The following is a 26,799-nucleotide window of genomic DNA, read 5'->3' on the forward strand; positions in this document are numbered from 1 at the left end:
ATAATCCCACTAAACCCAAATCAGATGGGATGGCGTATCACTGCAAAATGCTGTGGTAGCCATGCTGGTTAAGTGTGCCTTGAATTCTAAATAAATCACTGACAGTGTCACCAGCAAAGTACACACACCATCACACCTCCTCCATGCTTCACAGTGGGAACCACACACACGGAGATCAAACGTTCACCATTCATAAAATTCATCATCCGTCTCTATGAGTAAAATAAAGACAAACCATGGAATGAGTAGGTGTGTCCAAACTTGTGTATTAAAGTAGACAAAAGTTTAGTATTTGGTACCGTATTTATAGCATGCAATGATTACATCAAGCTTGGTGACTATACAGATTATTTTGTGCCCAATAGAAATGAATGGTAAACAATGTATTGTGTCATTTTGGAGTCAAAAGTATCTATATCCAGAGTACAACAAGTCCTATATCGACATAACCTGAAAGGCCGCTCAGTAAGGAAGAAGCCACTGCTCCAAAACCGCCATAAAAAAGCCAGACAACGGTTTGCAACTGCACATAGGGACAAAGATCGTCCCTATGTGCACCTCTGGTCTGATGGCCATAATGACCATTGTTATGTTTGGAGGAAAAAGGGGGAGGCTTGCAAGACGAAGAACACTAATAACACTAATAATAATGAATAATAATAAACACTAATAATATTGAAAGTATTTTGGAAATTCCCACCCAAAAAACGTTCCCTTATAAAATACCCCTAAATGTACATTTCCTGATATAAATGTCCTGCTATTCTTTACATTTTTCAGTTTTAAAGCAAATTTCCTGTCATTCTACATTCTAAAAGATTTTTTGCATGGCTTAAGATGTGTTCATATGTGACTCGTTTCAGGAAACCAGGCGTATGTCACGCGTCACTACATCACAGGAGAGCTAAAAAAATGTTTTTTGGCATGAATGCCTTTTGGAACATGTGAACTTTCATGTGCCTCAATAACAAACTTGTATGCCATCTGTAAATACCGATACGATTGCCAAATTACGAGCCTAGTTGGTTTATCCACGGGAAAAAAAACTTCCCGTTAGCCATGATTGGGTGAGATATTGGTTGGGCTAGACATCCCATGAGATGAGTTTGGATTGGTCTGCCATGTAGCACATTTCTGTCTATAACATGAGCTGGTCAGTATTTGTAGGTAATCCTTTCTAACACATATTTTTTTTTAAAGATATCACATAGTAGAACTGCAAAAAATATTGCTCACCGCTTTCTGGAGGATCGAGTTCTGAAATCAGTGGAATGCCCTGTGGAATTAGAGTATGATAGCTAAGGAGATGGAGAAAATTCTGACATTTGATTGCCAATATGCAGAGGGAGTCGAAAAGAGAACACACAGAAGGCTATTGTGTAAAGGGCAACCATGGCATCCATGACAGAGAGGGAGAAGCGTCCATCCATGTATACGGGTAAAATAGTCTAGCTAGCTAAATTTTCAGATATTACACGTTTCTAATTTTATCAAAAAGTCATTTTAATTTCAAGTTAAAGCGTACTGTTAGCTAGCTAGCTAATGTTATGTTGCTGGCTCGCTAGCTCACGTTATGTGTGTGATCTGTATAGTAATATTATTTGTAACTCATTTGCATTGCTAGTTATATCCTAATGTTAGCTAGCTATCTAACAATGAACCTGGTTGGTTAGCTACCTGCAGATTCATGCAGGGCAATAACGTTTTGAATTGGGAATATGGTTCTAGCTAGCTACATGTCTAAACAAAAGACTCCACTATGAAATTAACCATTTCAATGGAATGTTCATGATGCAACTGTGACAACTGTCGATAGACATAGCTGGTAAATTCGCTCTGGCTATCTACTCCAATTTCAGAGCACTCTTGTCATCAGTGTGCCAGAGCAGAGAATAACTGACAAATTCATGAACGCTCAACACCCGTTGAATATGGCCGGTGTCAGTACACATTGTCAAAAAAACTAAATTAAATTGTAGCCAGCAGAACAGTTACAGTCACCAATGCTCTGGATAACATGAAAACAGCCTAACCAGCTCTGCTAGGGTGAGTAAAATGGTCAGAGTGAGCTGTTCTCAAATTTTTTCCTGGCAGTAGCTAGCAAGTTAGCCAGTTAGCTTGGGTGCTTGATTGCTGTTGTTAGGGTCAGAACACTCAGATCGATCCTACTTCTCGGCCAGAGCATCCGGTGTGAGCTCTGAATGCTCAGAGAGTGAAACGCTCTGAATTTACGAACTGACAATCTGACTACTCTCTGAGTTTACAAACGCCCAGAGCGCACTCTGGCACTCCAGATTGAATTTACAAATACACCCTTGGTACAAACAAGCCTTTCGTCTTGAAATATTTGGTTGTTGAGCACATGGACTCACATGTGAATCCTTAAAGAGAATGGAGGGGCTAAGGCTTAAGAGGGTGTGAACTAGAGGTCGACCAATTAATCGGAATGGCCGATTAATTAGGGCCGATTTGCCGTTTTCATAACAATCGGAAATCGGTATTTTTGGGCGCCGATTTGCCGTTTTTTTTATATTTTTATACCTTTATTTAACTAGGCAAATCAGTTAAGAACCCATTCTTATTTTCAATGACGCCTAGAAACGGTGGATTAACTACCTTGTTCAGGGGCAGAACGACAGATTTCACCTTGTCAGCTCGGGGGATCCAATCTTGCAACCTTACAGTTAACTAGTCCAATGCAATAAGACCTGCCTCTCTCTCGTTGCACTCCACAAGGAGACTGCCTGTTACTCGAATGCAGTAAGCCAAGGTAAGTTTTTAGCTAGCATTAAACTTATCTTATAAAAAACAATCAATCATAATCACTAGTTAACTACACATGGTTGATGATATTCCTAGATATTATCTAGCGTGTCCTGCGTTGCATATATTCTGACTGAGCATACAAGCATACAAGTATCTAAGTATCTGACTGAGCGGTGGTAGGCAGAAGCAGGCACGTAAACATTCATTCAAACAGCACTTTCGTGCGTTTTGCCAGCAGCTCTTCTTTGTGCGTCAAGCATTGCGCTGTTTATGACTTCAAGCCTATCAACTCCCGAGATGAGGCTCGTGTAACCGAAGTGAAATGGCTAGCTAGTTAGCGCGCGTTAATTGTCATTGTGTTGCTGGTTCAAGCTCAGGGAGGAGCGAGGAGAGGGACGGAAGCTATACTGTTACACTGGCAATACTAAAGTGCCTATAAGAACATCCAATAGTCAAAGGTTAATGAAATACAAATGGTATAGAGGAAAATAGTCCTATAATTCCTATAATAACTACAACCGAAAACTTCTTACCTGGGAATACTGAAGACTCATGTTAAAAGGAACCACCAGCTTTCTAATGTTCTCATGTTCTGAGCAAGGAACTGAAACGTTAGCTTTCTTACATAGCACATATTGCACTTTTACTTTCATCTCCAACACTTTGTTTTTGCATTATTTAAACCAAATTGAATGTTTCATTATTTACTTGAGGCTAAATTGATTTTATTGATGTATTATATCAAGTTAAAATAAGTGTTCATTCAGTATTGTTGTAATTGTCATTATTACAAATAAATAAATAAAAGTCAAATTCGTTAAACTGTGAGATCTTGTTGGGGAATAGTGGAGGCGGAAGAGGGTGGCTGTCACTCTACCCTGTATCCCTCAGCAGCTGTCGAGCTACATCTGTGATAAAAAAAACAGCTGGAAAGCAGATGACATTTCCTTGTCTTTGGTTGTCATAGCAGGCCAGTGTGATCCAACTGTGACACAGTCACATAAATAACAGTATCCATTGAGAGGAGATATTAAGCATTTAGCACAGTAGTTAACACCCCGGTCCTTTCATTACGCTGTCACAGTCCACTTATACTGTCTAAGACCTGACCAGACAGAAAACATTTTAGTCCTCTAATGCCATAACTCACCTCCTCTGACAGGGATGCGTCTATTTCACAGCATGTACACTCACACACACACACATATGCGGGCACGCACGCAGAAACAAGCACACACATGAATGTACGCACACACACACACACACACACACACACACACACACACACACACTGTGACCGCCACTGTCACCACTTCAGTCTCCGACCTTTTTGATTGTTTGGCGACTAATTTGATGAAAAAGCAGCTGGACTGAGCAAACAAAGTGAATCAAATTGAATTAAACAAAACATGTATTGTGAGGTTTGATTCTATTATTGTCACGGCCGTCCTCCTCTTCATCTGAAGAGGAGAGGCGAGATGGATCTGAGGACCAATACGCGGCGTGGTAAGTGTCCATGGTCAATCTTTAATAAAGAAAGTAGTGAACACTGAACACTATACAAAACCAGTAAACACAATAACAACCGTGACGCTAATCATATGGACTGTGCTGATACAAGCCATCAACATAGACAATCACCCACAAACAAACAGTGCAACCCAGGCTACCTAAGTATGACTCTCAATCAGAGACAACTAATGACACCTGCCTCTGATTGAGAACCATACTAGGCCGAAAACATAGAAATGCCCCAAAACATAGAAAAACAAACAGACTGCCCACCCAACTCACGCCCTGACCATACTAAATAAATACAAAACAACGGAAATAGAGGTCAGAACGTGACAATTATAATGAGAATGTACATAATAAGAAGCCATTTATTTCACTCAGTTTCTTATGTACAGTGCCTTGCGAAAGTATTCGGCCCCCTTGAACTTTGCGACCTTTTGCCACATTTCAGGCTTCAAACATAAAGATATAAAACTGTATTTTTTTGTGAAGAATCAACAACAAGTGGGACACAATCATGAAGTGGAACGACATTTATTGGATATTTCAAACTTTTTTAACAAATCAAAAACTGAAAAATTGGGCGTGCAAAATTATTCAGCCCCTTTACTTTCAGTGCAGCAAACTCTCTCCAGAAGTTCAGTGAGGATCTCTGAATGATCCAATGTTGACCTAAATGACTAATGATGATAAATACAATCCACCTGTGTGTAATCAAGTCTCCGTATAAATGCACCTGCACTGTGATAGTCTCAGAGGTCCGTTAAAAGCGCAGAGAGCATCACGAAGAACAAGGAACACACCAGGCAAGTCCGAGATACTGTTGTGAAGAAGTTTAAAGCCGGATTTGGATACAAAAAGATTTCCCAAGCTTTAAACATCCCAAGGAGCACTGTGCAAGCGATAATATTGAAATGGAAGGAGTATCAGACCACTGCAAATCTACCAAGACCTGGCCGTCCCTCTAAACTTTCAGCTCATACAAGGAGAAGACTGATCAGAGATGCAGCCAAGAGGCCCATGATCACTCTGGATGAACTGCAGAGATCTACAGCTGAGGTGGGAGACTCTGTCCATAGGACAACAATCAGTCGTATATTGCACAAATCTGGCCTTTATGGAAGAGTGGCAAGAAGAAAGCCATTTCTTAAAGATATCCATAAAAAGTGTTGTTTAAAGTTTGCCACAAGCCACCTGGGAGACACCCCAAACATGTGGAAGAAGGTGCTCTGGTCAGATGAAACCAAAATTGAACTTTTTGGCAACAATGCAAAACGTTATGTTTGGCGTAAAAGCAACACAGCTCATCACCCTGAACACACCATCCCCACTGTCAAACATGGTGGTGGCAGCATCATGGTTTGGGCCTGCTTTTCTTCAGCAGGGACAGGGAAGATGGTTAAAATTGATGGGAAGATGGATGGAGCCAAATACAGGACCATTCTGGAAGAAAACCTGATGGAGTCTGCAAAAGACCTGAGACTAGGACGGAGATTTGTCTTCCAACATGACAATGATCCAAAACATAAAGCAAAATCTACAATGGAATGGTTCAAAAATAAACATATCCAGGTGTTAGAATGGCCAAGTCAAAGTCCAGACCTGAATCCAATCGAGAATCTGTGGAAAGAACTGAAAACTGCTGTTCACAAATGCTCTCCATCCAACCTCACTGAGCTCGAGCTGTTTTGCAAGGAGGAATGGGAAAAAATGTCAGTCTCTCGATGTGCAAAACTGATAGAGACATACCCCAAGCGACGTACAGCTGTAATCGCAGCAAAAGGTGGCGCTACAAAGTATTAACTTAAGGGGGCTGAATAATTTTGCACGCCCAATTTTTCAGTTTTTGATTTGTTAAAAAAGTTTGAAATATCCAATAAATGTCGTTCCACTTCATGATTGTGTCCCACTTGTTGTTGATTCTTCACAAAAAAAATACAGTTTTATATCTTTATGTTTGAAGCCTGAAATGTGGCAAAAGGTCGCAAAGTTCAAGGGGGCCGAATACTTTCGCAAGGCACTGTATATAATGGTCTAGATGTGACAATGCTAGGGAAAGCCCAGTGTGTCCTTGTAATACCCCTGCTGTGGTGTAGATTACTCTGGCACTGCCACATCTATGATGCTGTCCTAGAGATACAGTACACAGGGATTCCTAAAGGAAGCATTTCCTCTGTAAGGCAGGGCTGACTGGCTGACTGATTGGTTGGATGACTGGCTGGCTGACTGGCTGGCTGACTGGTTGGTTGACTGGCTGACTGGCTGACTTACTTACTGGCTGACTGTCTGGTTGACTGTCTGGCTGACTTACTGGCTGACTGATTAGTTGGTTGACTGGTTGGTTGACTGGCTGACTTACTGGCTGACTGTCTGGCTGACTTACTGGCTGACTGATTAGTTGGTTGACTGGTTGGTTGACTGGATGACTGGCTGACTTACTGGCTGACTGTCTTGCTGACTTACTGGCTGATTGGCTGGCTACTGGCTGACTGGCTGTGTACTTAAGGCTGTACAGCTCTAGGGCCATGGTGAGTCTGGGAGAACATCTGAGTTCAACCATGAGTCACCACTCTGTGTGTACACACACTCTAAGCCCCTGCACTACTCCAGAGACGGATGAGCGTGTGTGTACCCAGTGGGTACCTCGCTCATTCACACACACACACGTGTGATTTGCTTCCGCTTTCACTCTAGTTGTATCCCCCCTTCACACACACACACACACACACACACACACACCATCATCATCATCATCATCGTCAGTTAATGCATCATGGTCAAGAAGAATAGAGCGGTCAGGAAACAATAATACAGACATCCTGTCTCAGCCTGTGTATTACGGTAGTGCTTACGTCAACCAACAGTATCAGACACGTTTAGCTGAGGTTGCACAAAAATGATGGTGAATTATGCTGCAATGCAGGATTATGGGCAGGATTTCGTGTGACATAGGTGTGAGATCTAGTTGCAATGCAGACACACCCATAAGCCGTAACCTTCTGTACGATCAGGTTTTCTTCACCCACATTCCCTTTCCTAGTATAGAGCCTTGATCATCACATCAACTAAAACATAGTAGGTGATGTTTATCAAACTACTTGCCCGAGACCAACAATAGCAGCTGAAACCCCTAGCTGTGTGTCTTGACAGATGTGTGACTCGTGTAATTGTGTAAGAGAGCACGCAGACAGTCACCTACAGTTTGACAGTGTGTGCTTAATTTACAAATGTGTGTGTGCTTAATTTACAAATCTTGATATACAAAGCACACACACACTGTCAAACTGTAGGTGGCTGTCTGCATGCTCTCTTACACAATGACACTAGTCACACATCTGTCAAGACACACAGCTAGGGGTTTCAGCTGCTATTGTTGGTAAATCAGGAGGTGCTGGAACGAAAAATGAGCGTGAGAGGGGGGTAACCTGGGGAACTCAGAGGTACCAAAAAAATAATCACCTTTATAATAAAGCATTGCATGCATATCATCGCATTTGGTAGTTTCATAGAGCAGTAGAGTAGAGGCACTAACAGAGGTTGCACACATGGAGAACATTTTTAGTAGCCTAGGGTCCGGGTGAAATGTGTCCTTTTATAAACGCATTTCATGCAATTCTATGTAATTTTACAAGACTGGAGACTTTAGCAGAATCTTTTTTTAATACCGCACAAATGATCGAAATGGGGCCTCCTGAGTGGCGCAGCGGTCTAAGGCACTGCATCGAAGTTCTAGCTGCGTTACTACAGATCCTGGTTCGATACCTGGCTGTGTCGCAGGCGACGCACAATTGGCCCAGCGTCGTCCGGGATAGGGAGGGTTTGGCCAGCTGTGTCCCATCTCGCTCTTGCGACTCCTGTGGCGGGCCGGGCGCATGCACGCTGACAAGGTGTACCGGTGTTCCTACGACACGTTAGTGCGGCTGGCTTCTGGGTTAAGCGAGCATTGTGTCAAGAAGAAGTGCGGATTGGCGGGGTTGTGTTTCGGAGGACGCACGGCTCTCGACCTTCGCCTCTCCCGAGAGTCTAGATGGTAGTTGCAGCAATGGGGCAAGACTGTAACTACCAATTGGATTGGACGGAATTGGGGATAAATGGGGGTAAAAAATAAATAAATAAACAAATGATTGAAATGGCACTGAGAATCTGAGGTCAATAAAAACAACATTGTCTTGAATCCATCAATAGCCTAGGCCTAGGTGTGTTGTAGGCTACAATTTGAGGAAATTATAGTCTTACACTTACTCACCCAATGACTCGCTCGCCGGCGATGTTCGATGCATTAGTGTCGAAAGTCTATCAATCAAATGTACTCATAAAAGCCTTTTTTTACATCACCAGATGTCACAAAGTGCTACTTCTTTGCAAAACAATATTTGGAAGTGGATCAAATATTTTGGTAGCCTACAGAAGACAGATTAGGCTTCTCTTTTCAGCAGGAGCTATTTGCTTTCCAACCTGTGTCTTCAAATACAATTGTTGGAGGAGAAAAAAAGGATTTGCCTGCATAGTGTTCACTGACAGATTTGCCACGCGCTCCCGACCGTAGGCTAGGCCTTGTTATTGGGCTACACACAATCAATCCACAGCTAGGCAAAAAAAATCATTATAGATCCTCTGTGGCTAATTTATAGGCCTACTCATAGTGTAGTAGCCTATTCTGAATTAACAGAAAGCAGAACTTTAATGTTAGCATATCCCCCCCAAAAAACCAGGGCAGGAGAACTCAAATGAACGTTCATGGCTTTTATTATTATGAAAATTATTTTTCATTCCATGAGAGGTACCGGATCCAGCCAAAATGGAGAGGTGCAGGATCCTGTTCAGGCAGGATCCAGCTGAAATTAAACACTGGTTGTGCACACTGCCTTTTGTTCCTGTGGGGCTGCTATGGTATCGTTACCATCAAGCGGATCTGCTTGCTTTGTTCTGCCAGGATTAACACACAGTGTGTGTGTGTGTGTGTGTGTGAAGGGAGAGCTTGGAGAGCATTGTCACCGTGGCGATGAAACAAAGCCATTGTTAGCATGACTGGGGTGCTGAAGCTGTCAGACTACATCTCGTTCTCTCCTTTACCTGTTCTCTATCCGTCTTTCTTGCTTTGTCTCGTTTACACAGGGATAAACCTGGATTACTCACATTTGCTTGGCTGTCAGTGAGGCAGAAAGGAAGGGATGGAGAGACACAGCTACTAGTCTGCTCTCTCAGAGACAGGGGTTAGAGGTCAGGGGCATTGGAGACAACACTAAAATCAGACTGTAGTGTAGTGGGGAGAGGAGTGGGAGCAGCTGGCTGAATCAGTGAAGTAGCAAATCTCTGTCTGACTTCCCAGACATACAGGATTAATGAGTCTATTAGGGTTAAAGGGTTAAGGGGGCAGGATTCAGGGCCATTGAGGATCCACAATGAGGCTGAAGAGGAGAGGGGGAGAGTCAGACGGATCGGTGAGGTAGAAAATCTCTGTCTGAACTCTCAGACACAGGGGTCAGGGGTTAGAGTTCAGGGGGTTAGATCCAGTGCTTCCTGAGTACAGCCAGGGCTTTGTTTACACCAGGGTCAATCTAAGTATCAGAGCCCCTCTTCCACCTCTTTTATTCAGCCTGGGCCAGGATGTTTTAGTGGGTCTTATTCAGAGACTGTGGAGGCTTTAGAAAAGCCTAGAGTGGCTGAACATAACAATAGACTGAGGCAGCACAAAAACACCTGGACTGTTTTACAGTGATTAATTCACTAGCCTATGTTCTCCTTGTCAATTTATCCCTCCCAAAGTCAGTAACACGAGGACAAGACCAGTTGTGTGTCTGTACAGCAGGCAGAGATCCTAGCTGTTATCCTCTGGCTGGAACACAGTATCTACCAGGGAGGGGACAGAGAATTTATTATATAGCCTGCCATATCAGCATCCTAAGAACAGCCAAGTTTGATTGAGGGAAGTTATAGAGACTGTATGTATTACTGACAGCCAATTGGATGGACAAGATCCTTATATGCAAGTGGGTTGTGAGAGTCTCCTCTCAGATGCCAACAGTGACACTAAAAATCCCGTTGACACTTAACGCCTGGTTTTTAAACATAGTTCATGGGTATGTCAGTAGGCGTTGTTTTTGGTGTTGTTTTCATTTCCTGGTTCAAAGGTCATTCAGGGTCACTCTCCCAGGACAAGGAGAGGTCAAATGTGACCCTTACCATCCCTTTGGTGGGTGAGAAAGGGTGAGGAGGAGATATTCCAACCAAGGGCAGAGGGCAGACAAACTCTTCTCTGTCTCGGACTGAACTAGAAACTTCTCCTCTCTCCTCCACTCCCCTCCTCTCCTCCAGCTCTGCTTTTGAACTCTATTAGGAAGCTCTTTATTTTAGTGCCTTTTCCATTTTTAGGAACTGCTCTAAAAAAACATTGATGTATTTTTAGTGCTGACACTGTTTTGGGTGTAATGAGACTGAGACTGAGACTTCACAGAGTTGTAGCACTGCTGGCCTATATTGGAGATATACTTTGAAAGCTGTTTGCTTTGTAATGATTCTGTGGGCTTTATCTCAATTTGAGCCCAGGATAAAAGTGTCTTTGAAATCAGATGTCACCTGAGCACAGTAGTTATTGATCCTCACAATTAAACAAAAATGTATCCATTACCTCTCCTCTTTCCCCTCCACTAGTCCATCCATTCCTCTCCACGAGCCCACGCCCTACTTCCCAACCCACTATGTCAGGATGCCTATACAGATGGCCCTGCAACAGCCTGTCATCCCAGTGGGGACTGCTGGCATAGGAGCCCTTTTGGCTTTCCACCCTCCCCAGTCACAACAGGACCCCAAAAGTCTACTGGCGTCCAGCACTATGCCCGAGGAAAAAGAGCAAGGCTAGGGTCGCTTCTGCCAAGCTGAGTGGAGTCAATTCCAACAGAATGTGAAAAATAGCAATCATATGTCTCAGCATGCTTTCTAACAAACCGTAAACCGCCTTTCTTTGTTTGTGGTGCGTGTGTGTATGTGTGTGTGTGTGTGTGGGGGGGGGGGGGTTCAGTTGCAAACAAATGAGTGCATTGTGTTACACACATTCACACGTGCAGGCACACACACACACAAGCTCATGCACGCGCACACACACACACACCGACTATCGAGTTACCATTGCGGTTTTCCATTTCTCCATCCATACTCCACCCTCTTTCTGTGGTATGGCATGACAGTGAGAGAGGAGAGGCAGAGACTTTCAAGCTAAACATGAACATGTACCCTAAATCCCTCTGTTGAACAGCCACCACCATGGCATATGGACAGTGTTTGAATCATATCCCGGCACCTGTTCCCATGCCGGATCAGCTTCATCAATCCCCAACGTAAACCTCTTTGGGAATTATCTGCCGATAAACACACCCTATCCTGGGAGTGTGTGTGTGAGCGGCAGCCAGCCGGCCTCATTCCTGAGCGAGTTTGGACATTGTGTGTGTGAGCGTACGTGTGTGTGTGTGTGTGTGTGAGTGAGTGAGGGGACTGAGGCTGTTGACTGCCTCGACACAGCGGAGCCCAATGAAGTCATCCCAGAGAGGAGAAAACAAAGTAGTTCTCTCATCAGCAAGAGGTGTGGTTGTATTCCCATAGGCCCTGTCTATCAGCCAGAGAGAGTGAGAGACAGAGAGGGGAGAAGGGGAGAGAGGAACGAAGGACAGAGAGACGGATGAAGGAGGGACGAAGGAGAGGGAAAGAGAGAGGAACGAGGGAGAGAGGGAGACAAAGGAGAGAGAGGGACAGAGGGACAGAGAGAGAGCAGGACGAAGGAGAGAGAGAGGTGGAGGGAGAGGGATGAAGGAGAGGGAGAGAAAGGCTCTTGGGAGGACAAAAGCAGCACACTCTCTCAATCTGTAAAGAAACGCTCCACGGCCCACACTACCACTTTATTATAATTTACATTTAGATTAATTCAAGATGAATGTTTCAAGAAATGATCAACTTGCAAAGCATAAGGTCACACAGTGAAACCTTAGTGTCTATCAAACACACTCTGTGTAGAGTATTCATTTTCCAGTTTATTCTCTCGTTCACTCCCATTATGTAACGGCTGTTGGAAGAAGAGGACCAAGGTGCAGCGTGGTATGTGTCCATATTTATTTCATGAACACTGAAATCACAAAAATAACAACGCCAACGACCAAAACAGTTCTGGCTGGTGCAGACACACAAAACAGAAAACAACTACCCACCCCCATAGTGGGAAAACAGGCTGCCTAAGTATGGTCCTCAATCAGAGACAACAATTGCCAGCTGCCTCTGATTGGGAACCATACCAGGCCAAACACATAGAAATACAAAACCTAGACTACAAAACATAGAATGCCCACCCCAACTCACGCCCTGACCAAACTAAAACAGAGACATAAAAAAGGAACTAAGGTCAGGACGTGACACATTACACCTACAGCTTCTTATCAGATGTAGCTTTAGTTAAAAAGGATTAGTTAAAAAGGATGGTCGTAGGGTGGTTAACATCGTCTCCTGCAACACACCACATTTTACACCAATTCTCCCACTTTTACATAATTGAAAAGGAAAAGGCACAATGCTTGCTCACCATTAAAAACATATTATTTTACTTAAGCAACTAGTAAAAGCTGACAACGTTTACATTATAAATATATACCAAAATACATGTCTAGGTTGAAAGAGGAAGAAACATTAGCTTGCACTTGAGTTCCACCACGACACAAATCAAATCAAATGTTATTTGTCACATGCGCCGAAAACAACAGGTGTAGGTAGACCTTACAGTGAAATGCTTACTTACAAGCCCTTAACATACAATGCTCGAAGAAGTTAAGAAAAATAATAATAAGTGTTAAGTAAAAAATAGACATGTAGAAAATAGAAAATAAAAGTAACAAATAATTAAACAGCAGCAGTAAAATAACAAGCGAGGCTATACACAGGGGATACCGGTACAGAGTCAATGTGCAGGGTCACCGGTTAGTCGATGTAATTGAGGTAACATGTTGGTAGGTTGAGTTAAAGTGACTATGCATAGATTATAAACAGAGAGTAGCAGCAGTGTAAAAGGGGGCTCTGGGTAGCCATTTGATTAGCCGATGAGGAGTCTTATGGCTTGGGAGTAGAAGCTGTTAAGCCTTTTGGACCTAGACTTGGAGCTCCGGTACCGCTTGCTGTGCGGTAGCAGAGAGAACAGCCTATGACTAGGGTGGTTGGAGTCTTTGACAAGTTTTAGGGCCTTCCTCTGACAGTGCCTGATATAGAGGTCATGGATGGCAGGAAGCTTGGCCCCAGTGATGTACTGGGTTGTACGCACTACCCTCTGTCGTGCCTTGCGGTTGGAGGCCGAGCAGTTGCCATACCAGGCAGTGATGCAACCGGTCAGGATGCTCTCGATGGTGCAGCTGTAGAACTTTTTGAGGATCTGAGGACCCATGCAAAATCTTTTCAGTCTCCTGAGGGGGAATAGGCTTTGTCGTACCCTCTTCACGACTGTCTTAAATGTGTTTGGACCATGAGAGTTTGTTGGTGATGTGGACACCAAGGAACTTGAAGCTCTCAACCTGTCCCACAACAGCCCAGTCGATGAGAATGGGGGCGTGCTCGGTCCTCCTTTTCCTATAGTCCATAATCATCTCCTTTGCCTTGATCACGTTGAGGGATAGGTTGTTGTCCTGGCACCACACAACCAGGTCTCTGACCTCCTCCTATAGGCTGTCTCATTGTTGACGGTGATCAGGCCTACCACTGTTGTGTCAAAAGCAAACTTGATGATGGTGTTGGAGTCATGCCTGGCCATGCAGTCATGAAATAATAGGGAGTACAGGAGGTGACTGAGCACGCACCCCTGATGGGCCCCCGTGTTGAGTATCAGCGGGGCAGATGTGTTGTTCCCTAACTTTACCACCTGAGGCGGCCCGTCAGGAAATCCAGGATCCATTTGCAGAGGGAGGTGTTTAGTCCCAGGGTCCTTCGCTTGCTGATGAGCTTTGGGGGCACAATGGTGTTGAACGCTGAGCTGTAGTCAATGAATAGCATTCTCACATACAGTTGAAGTCAGAAGTTTAGATACACCTTAGCCAAATAGTTTTAAACTCAGTTTTTCACAAATCCTGACATTTAATCCTAGTAAAAATTCCCTGTTTTAGGTCAGTTAGGATCACCACTTTATTTTAAGAATGTGAAATGTCAGAATAATGGTAGAGAGAATGATTTATTTCATATTTTATTTCTTTCATCACATTCCCAGTGGGTCCCACAATAACTTGGGTGAATTTCGGCCCATTCCTCCTGATTAGGGCTGGTTTGTAGGCCTCCTTGCTCGCACACATTTTTTCAGTTCTGCCCACAATTTTTTCTATGGGATTGAGGCCAGGGCTTTGTGATGGCCACTCAAAAACCTTGACCTTGTTGTCCTTAAGCCATTTTGCCACAACTTTGGAAGTATGCTTGGGGTCATTGTCCATTTGGAAGAGCCATTTGCGACCAAGCTTTAACTTCCGGACTAATGTCTTGAGATGTTGCTTCAATACATCCACATAATGTTCCATCCTCATGATGCCATCTATTTTGTGAAGTGCACCAGTCCCTCCTGCAGAAAAGCACCCCAACAACATGATGCTGCCACCCTCGTGCTTCACGGTTGGGATGGTGTTCTTCGGCTTGCAAGCATCCCCCTTTTCCTCCAAACATAACGATGGTCATTATGGCCAAACAGTTCTATTTTTGTTTCATCAGACCAGAGGACATTTCTCCAAAAAGTACGATCATTGTCCTCATGTGCAGTTGCAAACCGTAGTCTGGCTTTTTTATGGCCGTTTTGGAGCAGTGGCTTCTTCCTTGCTAATGTCGATATAGGACTCATTTTACTGTGGATATAGATACTTTTGTACCTGTTTTCTCCAACATCTTCACAAGGTTCTTTGCTGTTGTTCTGTGATTGATTTGCACTTTTCGCACCAAAGTAAGTTAATCTATAGGAGACAGAACGCGTCTCCTTCCTGAGCGGAATGATGGCTGCATGGTTCCATGGTGTTTGTACTTGCATACTATTGTTTGTACAGATACCTTCAGGCATTTGGAAATTGCTCCCAAATTGCTCCCAAGGATGAACCAGACTTGTGGAGGTCTTCAAATTTTTTTCAGCAGTCTTGGCTGATTTATTTTGATTTTCCCATGCTGTCAAGCCAAGATGAACTGAGTTTGAAGGTAGGCCTTGAAATACATCCACAGGTACACCTCCAATTGACTCAAATGATATCAATTAGCCTATCAGAAGCTTCTAAAGCCATGACATAATTAACAGGAATTTTCCAAGCTGTTTAAAGACACAGTCAACTTCGTGTATGTAAACTCCTGACCCACTGGAAGTGGGATACAGTGAATTATAAGTGAAATAATCTGTCTGTAAACAACTGCTGGAAAAATTACTTGTGTCATGCACAAAGTAGATGTCCTAACCGAATTGCCAAAACTAGTTTGTTAACAAGAAATCTGTGGAGTGGTTGAAAAACTAGTTTGAATGACTTCAACTATAAGTGTTCATGTTGTCCAGGTGGGAAAGGGCAGTGTTGAGTGAGACTCAGTCAGGGACAGGTTGAAAATGTCAGTGAAGACACCTGCCAGTTCAGCGCATGCTTGGAGTACACGTCCTGGTAATCCATCATTGAGATGAATAGGTACTCTCTGGTGTTACTTAGAGGTAATTGGAGGGGAGTATACAAAATGGCTCTCCGAATGAACGGCACCGGCACATGCCTGAGCTACACATGCCCTCAATCTGTCATTCAGAAGGGTCATGTTACTTTAAAAAAGTGTTGAATTATTCATACATTCAGATTCATCACGGCCACATGATGCAATGGTGCACTGAAGAGAAGGGAGGGGGAGAGGTTTTCTCCGAACAGACATCATTCTAAGGAGGCACTTACAGGGGAATTATCATCTTTTAAAAAGGTGGTTGGAAGACGATACTCAGAAATGTATCAAATGGAGGGAGGGAAGGGATAATAGAACGGATGAATCAAATGTTACTGAAATGATTTGAATAAACCTACTGGGCACAGATGTCAGTTCAACATCTAGTTTTGATTCACATTTGGTTGAGTTGTGAATTAAACGTGAAATCAACTAAACAAATCACCATGTCATTGATTTAGGTTAAAAGTTATGTGAAAAATAAACTAAATTCCCTTACGTTGATGATTTTATTTCAAATTCAATCAGTTTTACACGTAGATTATTTTTGGGGGAAATGACATGGGAACAACGTTGATTCAACCAGATTCTACCCAATGGTAATAGGTGACCTTTCTAGTTAATACGAGCTCTTTAGGCGCGATTCAAACAGGCTTGTCAAATGTCCTTTACGTTGCATTGATTTTGCACGACCATGCGACATAATTGACATACAACCCAATCAGTTACGAGTGATTGGTAACCGATGCAAATGTAATATCACTGCATTACTAATTTCATAATGGCTGTTACGATTTTGAATATATATTACAGCATCCTTTATTACCCCTACTGTACGGAGAGACAGATACATGATCTGTCATTGTTACTGAAGAAGGAAGGGTGAGATAATAACTTTTCTTAGGCCTTGGCTCTGTCTACTGTGATATCATGCGTCATGTGTTGTGACAGGATCAGAGACAGGCAGACAGATAGGAGCTCTGCATATACAGCTATGGCCTTTCGGGAAGGCTTGCTTTTTGTTTTATGGTAACCATAGGGGAAGTATGTATGTGATTAGGTATGAATTGAATTGGGCCAATTCATAGAACTTTATGAACATGTAGGATGTAAATACCTACATCTAACCAGGCGTAGCCTTGTGTAGTACTTCTTGAATGTAACCTACAGGCAACTATCACGTTTTACAAGCTCTGCTTGAATGACACCACGACACCCGTGTGGAATCCGAGAGAGCTAAATTGAAGAGTGTGGAGTGCCGAGCGTTGCCATGGTGTCCTGTCTAACTTGTTGTGAGGTAATTCAAAGTCTGTTGATTCCCGACAGTGACACACTCTTCCTCCGTCATTACCTTACTATCATTACTCCATCCCTCTTGTCTTTCTTTATTTTTCTTTCTTTCTTTCCTCTCTTCACTCTTTCTCTGGACGCAGAACATTCACGGCCATTACGTTCGTATTCCACTGCAGGACCATGTCCGTATCGCCAAATCACAAATACTCCCCATGTAGTGCACGAATGTAGAATTGGGTGTCCTTTAAGATTCACTCATGACATATATTTGGACGGTCGCTACTAAAACGACAATCATCCGAGTATAGGATTCTGGTGGACTTGTCCCGAGGCCCCCCGAGGTAAGAGGGCCCCTGAGGGGATGGGTAGATCTGTCATGTATGAAAACCTTCAACACCATCACATTGTCTTTTTCAATTTCAATCCACGATTGTTTATCTGAAAACATGTTTGTCAAATTAAAAAAAAACCTGTCTAGAAGTTGTTCTCTGAAGACTGAACCATCCAAATTGCCATGACATCAACACAGGGCAACACAGACCCATAAACATTCAGAGGTGCTAAACCTGTCATAGCAGCCAGACTGTTACCCCTCAGACACACACTCAGACCCTGAGTGTACACTACTACCCACCGTGACCTCATGTGAGGCTGTGAGATGCCCCTTTCCATTTCACTCCATGTCAACATAAATTATGCCCTTGTTAAAACGCACACCTGTTTCTCTCTCTAGGCTGGGCCTGGATTGGGGCACATGGGAGAGGTTGAATGACTGCCCTTGCATTGGTGACTCACAGCAACTCTTATCTAAGAGGAACTTGAGCCCTCAGAGCCCTTATCCACACTACAAAGCTTTTCTCTAAACATCAAATTCCGAAGTTATTCCAAACGTCAAGTGTTGTGACACCCTAGAATGACTCTTCCTGCTCAGTATTGTTCCGTTTCTTCAAACATAAAATGTAGAAGTTCCTCAAAACGTCAAATTTTGAAATTTAAGGGTTTGGAATTTGGGATAGGGTTTGGGATAGGATTAATACAATTATTTTTATAAACACACAACCTTCTGATCCAGAGTCATGGGATTAGCGCCATGCCCTAGCGAAACCCAAGCCTACTTGACGGTAATAACCCTCATTGTTGCTCCTAGTGGCCGGTTTGGAAGGCATCTCCCGATGTCCTTAGGACATTTTTATTTGTATTTAACTAGGCAAGTAGTTAAGAACAAATTCTTATTTTCAATGATGGCCAAAAATGTTTACCTTGTCAGCTCGGGGATTTGATCTTGCAACCTTTCGGTTACTAGCCCAACGCTCTAACCACTAGGCTACCTGCTGCCCCAAAATGGATAGACGTCCAATTTCGAAGTCACTCTTGAGCGAGCGTCCTGATCCACAAAGCTTCTCAGAGTAGGAAGACAGATCTAGAATCTGTCCATATAATCTTATTCATTATATTCTTACTCTGAGACGCTTTGTGGATATGCCCAGGTTTCACTTGACAACTGTATCACCAGTGTGCCCATGGGAACTAGGCTTGTTGCACCAGTAGATCTGTAGAGAGTGCATTCCCACTGGGCACACACTGGTTGAATCAATGTTGTCTCCACGTCATTTCAATGAAATTAAGCTCAAGTTCTAGGGAATGAAAGGAGACGAGCCTCAGAAGACATACAGTATTTTCCCATTCCCCATGATGTCACCCTTAACCGTGGAGTGGAAGAAAGTTTGTTTTTCACCCCGCTAGGTACACAGCAGCACGTTCTTCAGTAAACGTGAACCAGTGTGAAAGGGGACACAGATGTTGGGCTTCAGTCCTTTTCCCAAGGTGTCATTAGAGAGAAAGAGAGAGATTGAGTGAGTGAGCACAGAAAAAGCTTAGGGCTGCATGCAGGTGTCTGGTGGTTAGTGAAGGCTGCATCTCTGTGAAAGGAGCAGCTAGGATTAGGCCCACTGGGAAGGATCTCTGAGGCTGGAGTAGTGGGTAGGTGGGGTGGGAAATCTGAGCCCCTCCTCAAATCATGGGGAGTTCGAAGGATCAGTGAGTGAGGAGGGGACTGGAGCTGAGGGGAAAGTGGGAAAGTTGCAGCAGCCACAATGTCTTGAGTGTCTCTCTGCCCACCTAAGAGGTTTCCCAAGAGCCTACTATCATCAGACTACCTCATGGCGGAACCATCATGCACTGCAAACTCTGTAACAAGGAATCTATCATTTATAGATTGTGACAGATAATGTGCTGGGGTACTGTTTGTTTACAGAGTCAAAGGTTGGGATACTGTTTGCATTCACACTGAAATCAAATTGTTAAGGAACACATTCGCTGCAAAATGGTGCCACACCACCTCCACTATGTTTCTCGCTTTACGACTCTCAGTTTTTGTCTGAATATTAAATAAGGTTGATTTATGACCATCAAGATAATGAGATACGAGAATAGAATAGCCTAGCTGGGATACACACGTCCCTAGGAAGCTCGCTACGGAATCTTCAGGATGAAGATGATAGGATGATCCACAGACTACTGATGTGCGGGTCAGCTGTTTGTTCACCCGCTTGCTAATAACCCGTCCGCAACCATCCGACGATATGTGATAAAGTGGAAATCTGAGAACCCGGACCTGATCCTAATCCGCAAATTTAGAAAATATGCTGTGCGGTTTAAAAAAATGTATCGAACATGTTAATTTTTCGTCAACATTTATTCATTAAATATTTAAGCCAATTGAATAGAAGCCTGATATTTTGCTTGAACAGAAATTGTAAAACAATAGCCTAAATTGACCCCATGTGTCACGTTCTGACCTTAGTTCTTTTGTTATGTCTTTGTTTTAGTATGGTCAGGACGTGAGTTGGGTGGGTTGTCTATGTTAGTTTTTCTATGATTTTCTATTTCTGTGTTTGGCCTGGTATGGTTCTCAATCAAAGGCAGCTGTCAATCGTTGTCCCTGATTGAGAACCATATTTAGGTAGCCTGTTTTCTATTGTGTTTTGTGGGTGGTTGTTTTCTGTCTTTGTGTGTCTGCACCAGACAGAACTGTTTCGGGTGTTTCTTTCTTGTTTTGTTATTCAGTGTAAAGTTTACTTTATTAAAAAGATGAACACGTACCACGCTGCACATTGGTCCTCACCTTCTTCCCACGACGACCGTTACACCATGCACATGCTTTTGTGAAATTGCGCTCTACAATTAGGCTACCTTTCCCTTGAACAATTAATTGAACAACTATGTTTTTCTTGAGCATTTAGGCCTATTCATTTGAAAAGGCTTATTGACTTTGCTGAAATGAAACAAAATGACAAACAATAAATGGACATCTTGTAGGACAACGGCCTGTGTGGGCTAATAGCCTATGCTTTCAGATGAATAACAAAGAATCAAATTAAATAAAAAATAGACATAGAAAACAATAATAATAGACAATAAGACAACATTTGGAAAATCAAAGTACCCACTGTCCAGTTATGAAGCTATAATTGCCTACTTTGTCTTCCTTTCTTTTGCAGCACTGTGTTAAGAAACCGAATAGCATCTGATGTGCCAGGTTTCAGTCAGTGCGTGCAGGGCGCAGGATAACGCAGGGGATTACCGGGGCTGACGCCACTGGGCCCAGAGCCTGGGGGGGTCCAAGAGGCAGCAAAAACAAATATATATAGAAAAAATATATAATAATTACAAACAATATGAAGAAAATATACTGTATACTGTATATACAGTGCATTTGGAAAGTATTCAAACCCCTTGAATTTTCCTTATGTTATTACATTACAGCCTTATTCTAAAATAGATTAAATTGTTTTTTTTCTTCATCAATCTATATGCAATGCCCTATAATGACAAAGCAAAAACAAGTTTTGGGAAATTTACTCAGTACTTTGTTGAAGTACCTTTGGCAGCGATTACAGCCTCGAGTCTTCTTGGGTAAGATGCTACAAGCTTGGCACAACTGTATTTGGGAAGTTTCTCCTATTCTTTTCTGCAGATCCTCTGTCAGGTTGGATGCCGAGTATCTCTGCACAGCTATTTTCAGGTCTCTCCAGAGACGTTAGAGTGGGTTCAAGTCTGGGCTCTGGCTGGGCCACGCAAGGACATTCAGAGACTGTTCTTATTTGCGTATTGCGGATTTCAAAATACAATTGCGGGAAAAACGTAGTTTGGAAAACAAATGCCTACTACTACTGAAAAGAGAAGAGTAATCGGTCTGTAGCACCAATACATTTTTTTTTCTCAACAACTCCCAATTTGTAGCTAACAGCATCACTGTTTTTCCAAGTAGCTCATCTTGATATAGATTGCCACGACGAGTGCAACGGCCATCACCGTGAGTAAAAAAACATTTTTTAATCCGGCCATGGGCGCATGTACAGTAAGGCCCTAAAGTTTAGGCTTATGCACAAATGCCAAATAAAAACAAGGCAACAGTAAACATGTCGTCCAGCACAAATTATGCAGCCCCCCCACCCCCCCGGGCCAATTGAGATATTGCATGTGACTAACACATTTCAATTATTGTGTGTGACCACATATTATACATTACATTGACCAGATACTGAAGTGAAAATAAATGTCTATAAAAATGGAAGGCAGTTAGCCTAGGTACCAGTCTGTTTAGCTAATTCTCTCCCTGTACTCCATAATGACAAGGAGAGTCAAGGAGTGGAATGTTAGCTAAAGAGACTGGTACTCAGACTAGAAGGAAGTCGGGAGGAGGCAAGATTAGGTGGAGTCTAGGGCTGTGGCGGTCATGAAATTTTGTCAGCAGGTGATTGTCTAGCAAATAACTGCCGGTAGCATCTCCTGGCTTCCACGCATAGCCTACAAGGCACTGATGCAGACCTACGGAACATCTAGATTTGAAAAGGCCTAATAAATCCATGTAATATAGCCTACACCATAACAATAAACCCATTATTTATTTTAGACACGTCTAAAGAAACATGATATGAAGAAGATGTAGTTTTTTTCAGAAGAACAGAATAGCATACTCTTGAGTTGTCCTTATGTTAGGCCCTGATCTGGCTATGCCATATGGCTGTGGGCTGCACTAGTTCATTTAGTAGAAACAAATTTCTTAGAATTACATGGCATTATTTTATATTATTTTCTAGTATGAAGAATGCAATTGAACATAGCTGAATAAAATAGAAAGGGTATTTTCTCCAAACAATTTGAGGGAGTGCGCACATGCGGCTATTCTGTGTTGAGCGGTTAACAAAGAAATAGGTTCTCCTATATGCTTAATTTTAAGTTATTTATGTAACTTTAGTTGTGATACAAATGTTAGGCTCTATGTTTTCGGTTTGTAATACTTTCTAAGGTTACATGATATGACTCTAATGATGATTTGAAAAAAGTTGCATGAAAGGCATAAACTCTGCTTTGTTTTTTTGCGCAATGCTGTACACACTTCATCAGTCTCTCTCTGTGTGAAGGTAATGCCCCCTAAAATAATCCATGACTTTTGTGGCCGTTGTGCCCTTGGACTGAATATAATAATTAGGAATTCCCTTCTCCCGGCTGCATGCCGAACCACCTCTCAGTCACCTGATCTGGTCTTTCTCACAGCCTACAAGTGAAGACCGATACATCTGGGACGCAACTGCACGAGTCTTTCTCCAATTCCGAGGCGCATATTGAAGATATTGGAAGAACTGTCCACATTTACATTTAATTTGCCAACAAGATGAGTAGACCTGAAGAACAGCAAAAGCACTAGCCTATGTAACTCTACTATCCCTCATAGTATAGATACCAAACATATTCTGAGATAGATGTGGGATACGATAGATCCCAAATTAATATAACCACTAGCAACCAAAAACCTGTTAAAGCAATGAGCCTGGTCCAACAGATGAGAACGTTTAGCTTAAAATGTTGATAAAATATTAGGCAATTTCTTCACATTATAAGCACAGCAATGTGCACAAGGCAGTAGGCTATAAGCACGTATGTTCCATTAGCAGGAAAACATCATTCCCAAAACAAAAGGGACCACAAATGTGATTATGCATGTAATGCTTTTATTATAAAGGTGCTTTTCTATGGTGAAAATTATTTCCCCAAACTTGAAATTCCTGCGCTGCGTATGTACTGTATACCAGTTAGGCTCTACACCCATTGTAAAGAGGATTAATGTGCTTCATTTTAAGAAGTTATTTGTCCACTTTAGTTGTAATACAAACCTTATCAAAACATGTAGGCCTATGGGCTAGGCTACATGAGGTGTGAAAAAAAAGCATGCGCTGTTTGCCCTTAAGCTGAGCATCATTCGGTTTTAATATACAATTCACAAATGATAGGCTAATACTATCACACTATTCTTAATTTAATCTTGTCTTTACATATACTAAATAATATATGTGTGAAATTTGTTTTTATTTTAGAATGGACCTGTTTCGAAACAGGGGCAGCGGAAAAAAATACATGTCATCTTTGCACTTAAATAGCGAATGGAGGACGCTTTTCCGTGGTTCATTTTCATGGCAACCAGGTAGGCTACAGTCCTGTTTTAAAGAGAAGCAATGTGCTTAATATTAGGAAAGTTGAGAACTAAATATAGTAGGCCTAGCCTATAGAAAGCTGATGGGATCCTCCTCTTTTTAATAGAAGCCATCACTCTGTTTTCTCACGCAATTGCATTGCCTATAGAAATGTTGCGCAACATCAGCTCATCGGCTCTCATTAAGTGTTTGATTAGATTTTCGATTATGTTTGCATTGATGTCAGTTTGATTAGAGGGACAATATAGGGTGAGGTACCAGGCAGTTAGCAAGTTTGATAGTATACTGATGACCATGAATGGCCTCAGAGCTTGGAGAAACCTAGTTACCGTGGCTAAATGGTCACGTGGAATTTGACTGCCGTCATGACTCGTGACCACCAGTGTGGCAGTAATACAGACACTATGACAGCTCTAGGTGGGACCAGTCTAGCCAATGAGGGCAGATACGCATGTGAACAACAGGCCCAACTCCGATATACATTTTTTGTTTTGTTTTGTTGCCGGGATGTCACGTGTCCAACATATCAGTACACTTGTAATAATCTAAGTATTACAAAACTTCTATTCAAACAAATAAGCCACACGTAGGAAATAAGACATTTGTTGTTAACCAAATTCGACATTCTGATTGACCTCCATACAAAAACAACAACAAATAACAGCACCTGCTGGAGAAGATCCCTCTCGCTTCGCCTTTTCCTCTCTAGTGTGACTCACAAATGTTTGATAATTACTCAAGCTCCTGCCTTGGGCCAGTCAGTGTAATTTTGTAAATGCCGGATCTCTATGGCAAGACGCATCATTCACCTAAATTTCCTCAAAATCGGCCAGTGCTTTCTGAGATATCGCATGTGACGGTATGAACTAATGGACATCCACAGTCCCCCCCCCCCCCCCCCCCCCCCATTTTCATTGTGGGGGCCAATAATGAAAGAAAAACCTCAATGTAGCCTATAGATATGAATTGCACAAAAATTATACATTTATAGATTTTTTTTATGCACTGTTTTCTTTTTATTCAATCCACCATATCATCCACACAATATTTCATGACTCTCAACCCGCACATCACTAGAACAGACCTCAAACCCATTGCACTACACTGAAAGACTATAATTCGAACTAAATAATCATGTCAGTCCAGGAACTGGCACTTAGCATTTAGCCTACTACTAGTGCATATCCAGGCTGTGAAACAAGAGAGAGAAAAACAGCAACACCCTGTTTGGGGAAGTAGTCCTGTCCTGAGTCTACATTCCCCATGTGGGTTAATGATTACACAAAGGCTAGATAAGAAAGTTAAATTTAGCCTACAAGCCATGTAATTTAAATGGAATTAATTTATATTATTTAGGATAGCTGTGTATTCCTGACTGCGACACAGAATCCTGGTTGGTTTCATGCCTGGCCTGTGTCGCCTGCCTAACTCTCTCTCTCTGAATTAGTATGGTGCGCACGTTGGAGTTGGGTTAGATTAGCATATGACAGCTGACTAAATTTGGCGCAATAAAGCCCCTAAAATCCCCCTAGTAGGCTGGTTTTGTAAGCATATAAGCCTGTACCAAGGTTTTTCCTGAGTTCTGGCCTTATAGCCCCACTGGTTCTGGCTAAAACACACCGCTGACTCATGCTGTCAGGGGTTTTTTAAGCCCATATCGTAGTAGAGGCAACGTGACCAGTGAAACCTACCTCCAATGGGATGCTGCTTAGAACGATATCCCCTTTGGTAAACTTTTTACAGCACTCTACAGAAAATATAGTTCTGTAGGTTATAGAATAACTTGTAATTTACATAATCCTACAAATACAATTATATGACCATGGGTTTGTGTGTGGAGATGAACAATATAGATTAGCCTACAACCAACAATGACAAGTGGATTTAAGCTTCCGTCAATAAAATGTTTAAACAATCGGACAGCATGTTGACGTTTTTAATGCTCATTCGATGATTGGATAAACATAAAGATTGAAATATGTCAAAAGCTATTTTTACTCAGGTGAAGTCATTATCAAACACACGCACGCGCGCAATGAGGCACAGACGCACGTGGGCGTGAGTGAAATTTCAATCGATTATTCTGCTTATGGTGTAGTAACCTCGTTTCACTTACCGATACTAGACACTCTTCCCCATCTTTCTTCTTGGTGAGTATTACGTGTATTAGCCTGTTTCAATTCAACAGTTCTGCTAATCCAAAGATCCGTGGGAAAAAATATATATTATCCCACAATCTACTCACAAAAAGTAAGGTCCAAGAAAGCCACAATCGAATGATGTTAGGGTCTCCTCTGGGCTATGACTTGGTTTACAGTACCACTGATATTGGTATAGCCATTCACTTGTCTTGATCTTCTAAAACATACTTATTCTGGAGCAAAATGCCGAACATAAAAATACGAACGAAAATACTCGTAAAAAAACAGTCCCAACTGAACCATTCAGAAATAATTCGGTTCGCGGGTAGTCCCTTCGCTATTCAGACAGTGGCTTCAACGTACAATAAAGGTGTGGTAATGTACCGGCCCCGTTTCGAACAGATCACGGCTGTCCAGTCGGTGTCCACGGCCATACAAAACGAGAGTGAGAGGCTACAACGGGGATTGACAGCACATCAGACGTCCTCTGAGAGCTGGAAGAGAGGAGAAAGAACTAACGACGATGAATAGAGAAATCTAATATCCTCAGCAAACAAGTCGCCTGCAAGTCTCTCTCTCTCTCTCTCTCGCTCTGTCTTTCTCTTTCAATACACACACCCACATGCTCCAGTCCTCATCTCCGCCTCTCTTTACAGTAGCCTATGCAGCCTAAAGCAAATTCTTTCATCCTCTTGATATTGTGCATTATGCTATTGGATAGGTCAAATTCAATATATTTTTGTAATTCAAATGTACCATAACACATTAATAAAAAAACATTCACTTTAATATTAGTTTGTCATTGTATTTGTGAACAGTTATTTTAATAAATTACTGACAATTAATTTTCACGTGAATCATTTACAGATTCGACAATTATTAACTGTTGTCAAATTGAGTTCATGAGTGTGTTGATA

General features: G+C 42.3%; 1 protein-coding gene across 1 annotated transcript in view; it reads right to left on the minus strand.

The window, feature by feature from the left end:
- The window catches only part of LOC110488603 (ras-GEF domain-containing family member 1C), a 57,835-nt gene extending 31,298 nt beyond the window's left edge, over nucleotides 1-26,537 (minus strand). Inside the window, exon 1 of the mRNA XM_036942735.1 lies at nucleotides 25,858-26,537. The gene's annotated coding sequence lies outside the window, so the exon portion shown is untranslated. The remainder of the gene's footprint in view (nucleotides 1-25,857) is intronic.
- Nucleotides 26,538-26,799: the final 262 nt, after the last annotated feature.

This window comes from Oncorhynchus mykiss, chromosome 14, assembly GCF_013265735.2.
Source record: "Oncorhynchus mykiss isolate Arlee chromosome 14, USDA_OmykA_1.1, whole genome shotgun sequence".
Lineage (NCBI taxonomy): Eukaryota > Metazoa > Chordata > Actinopteri > Salmoniformes > Salmonidae > Oncorhynchus > Oncorhynchus mykiss.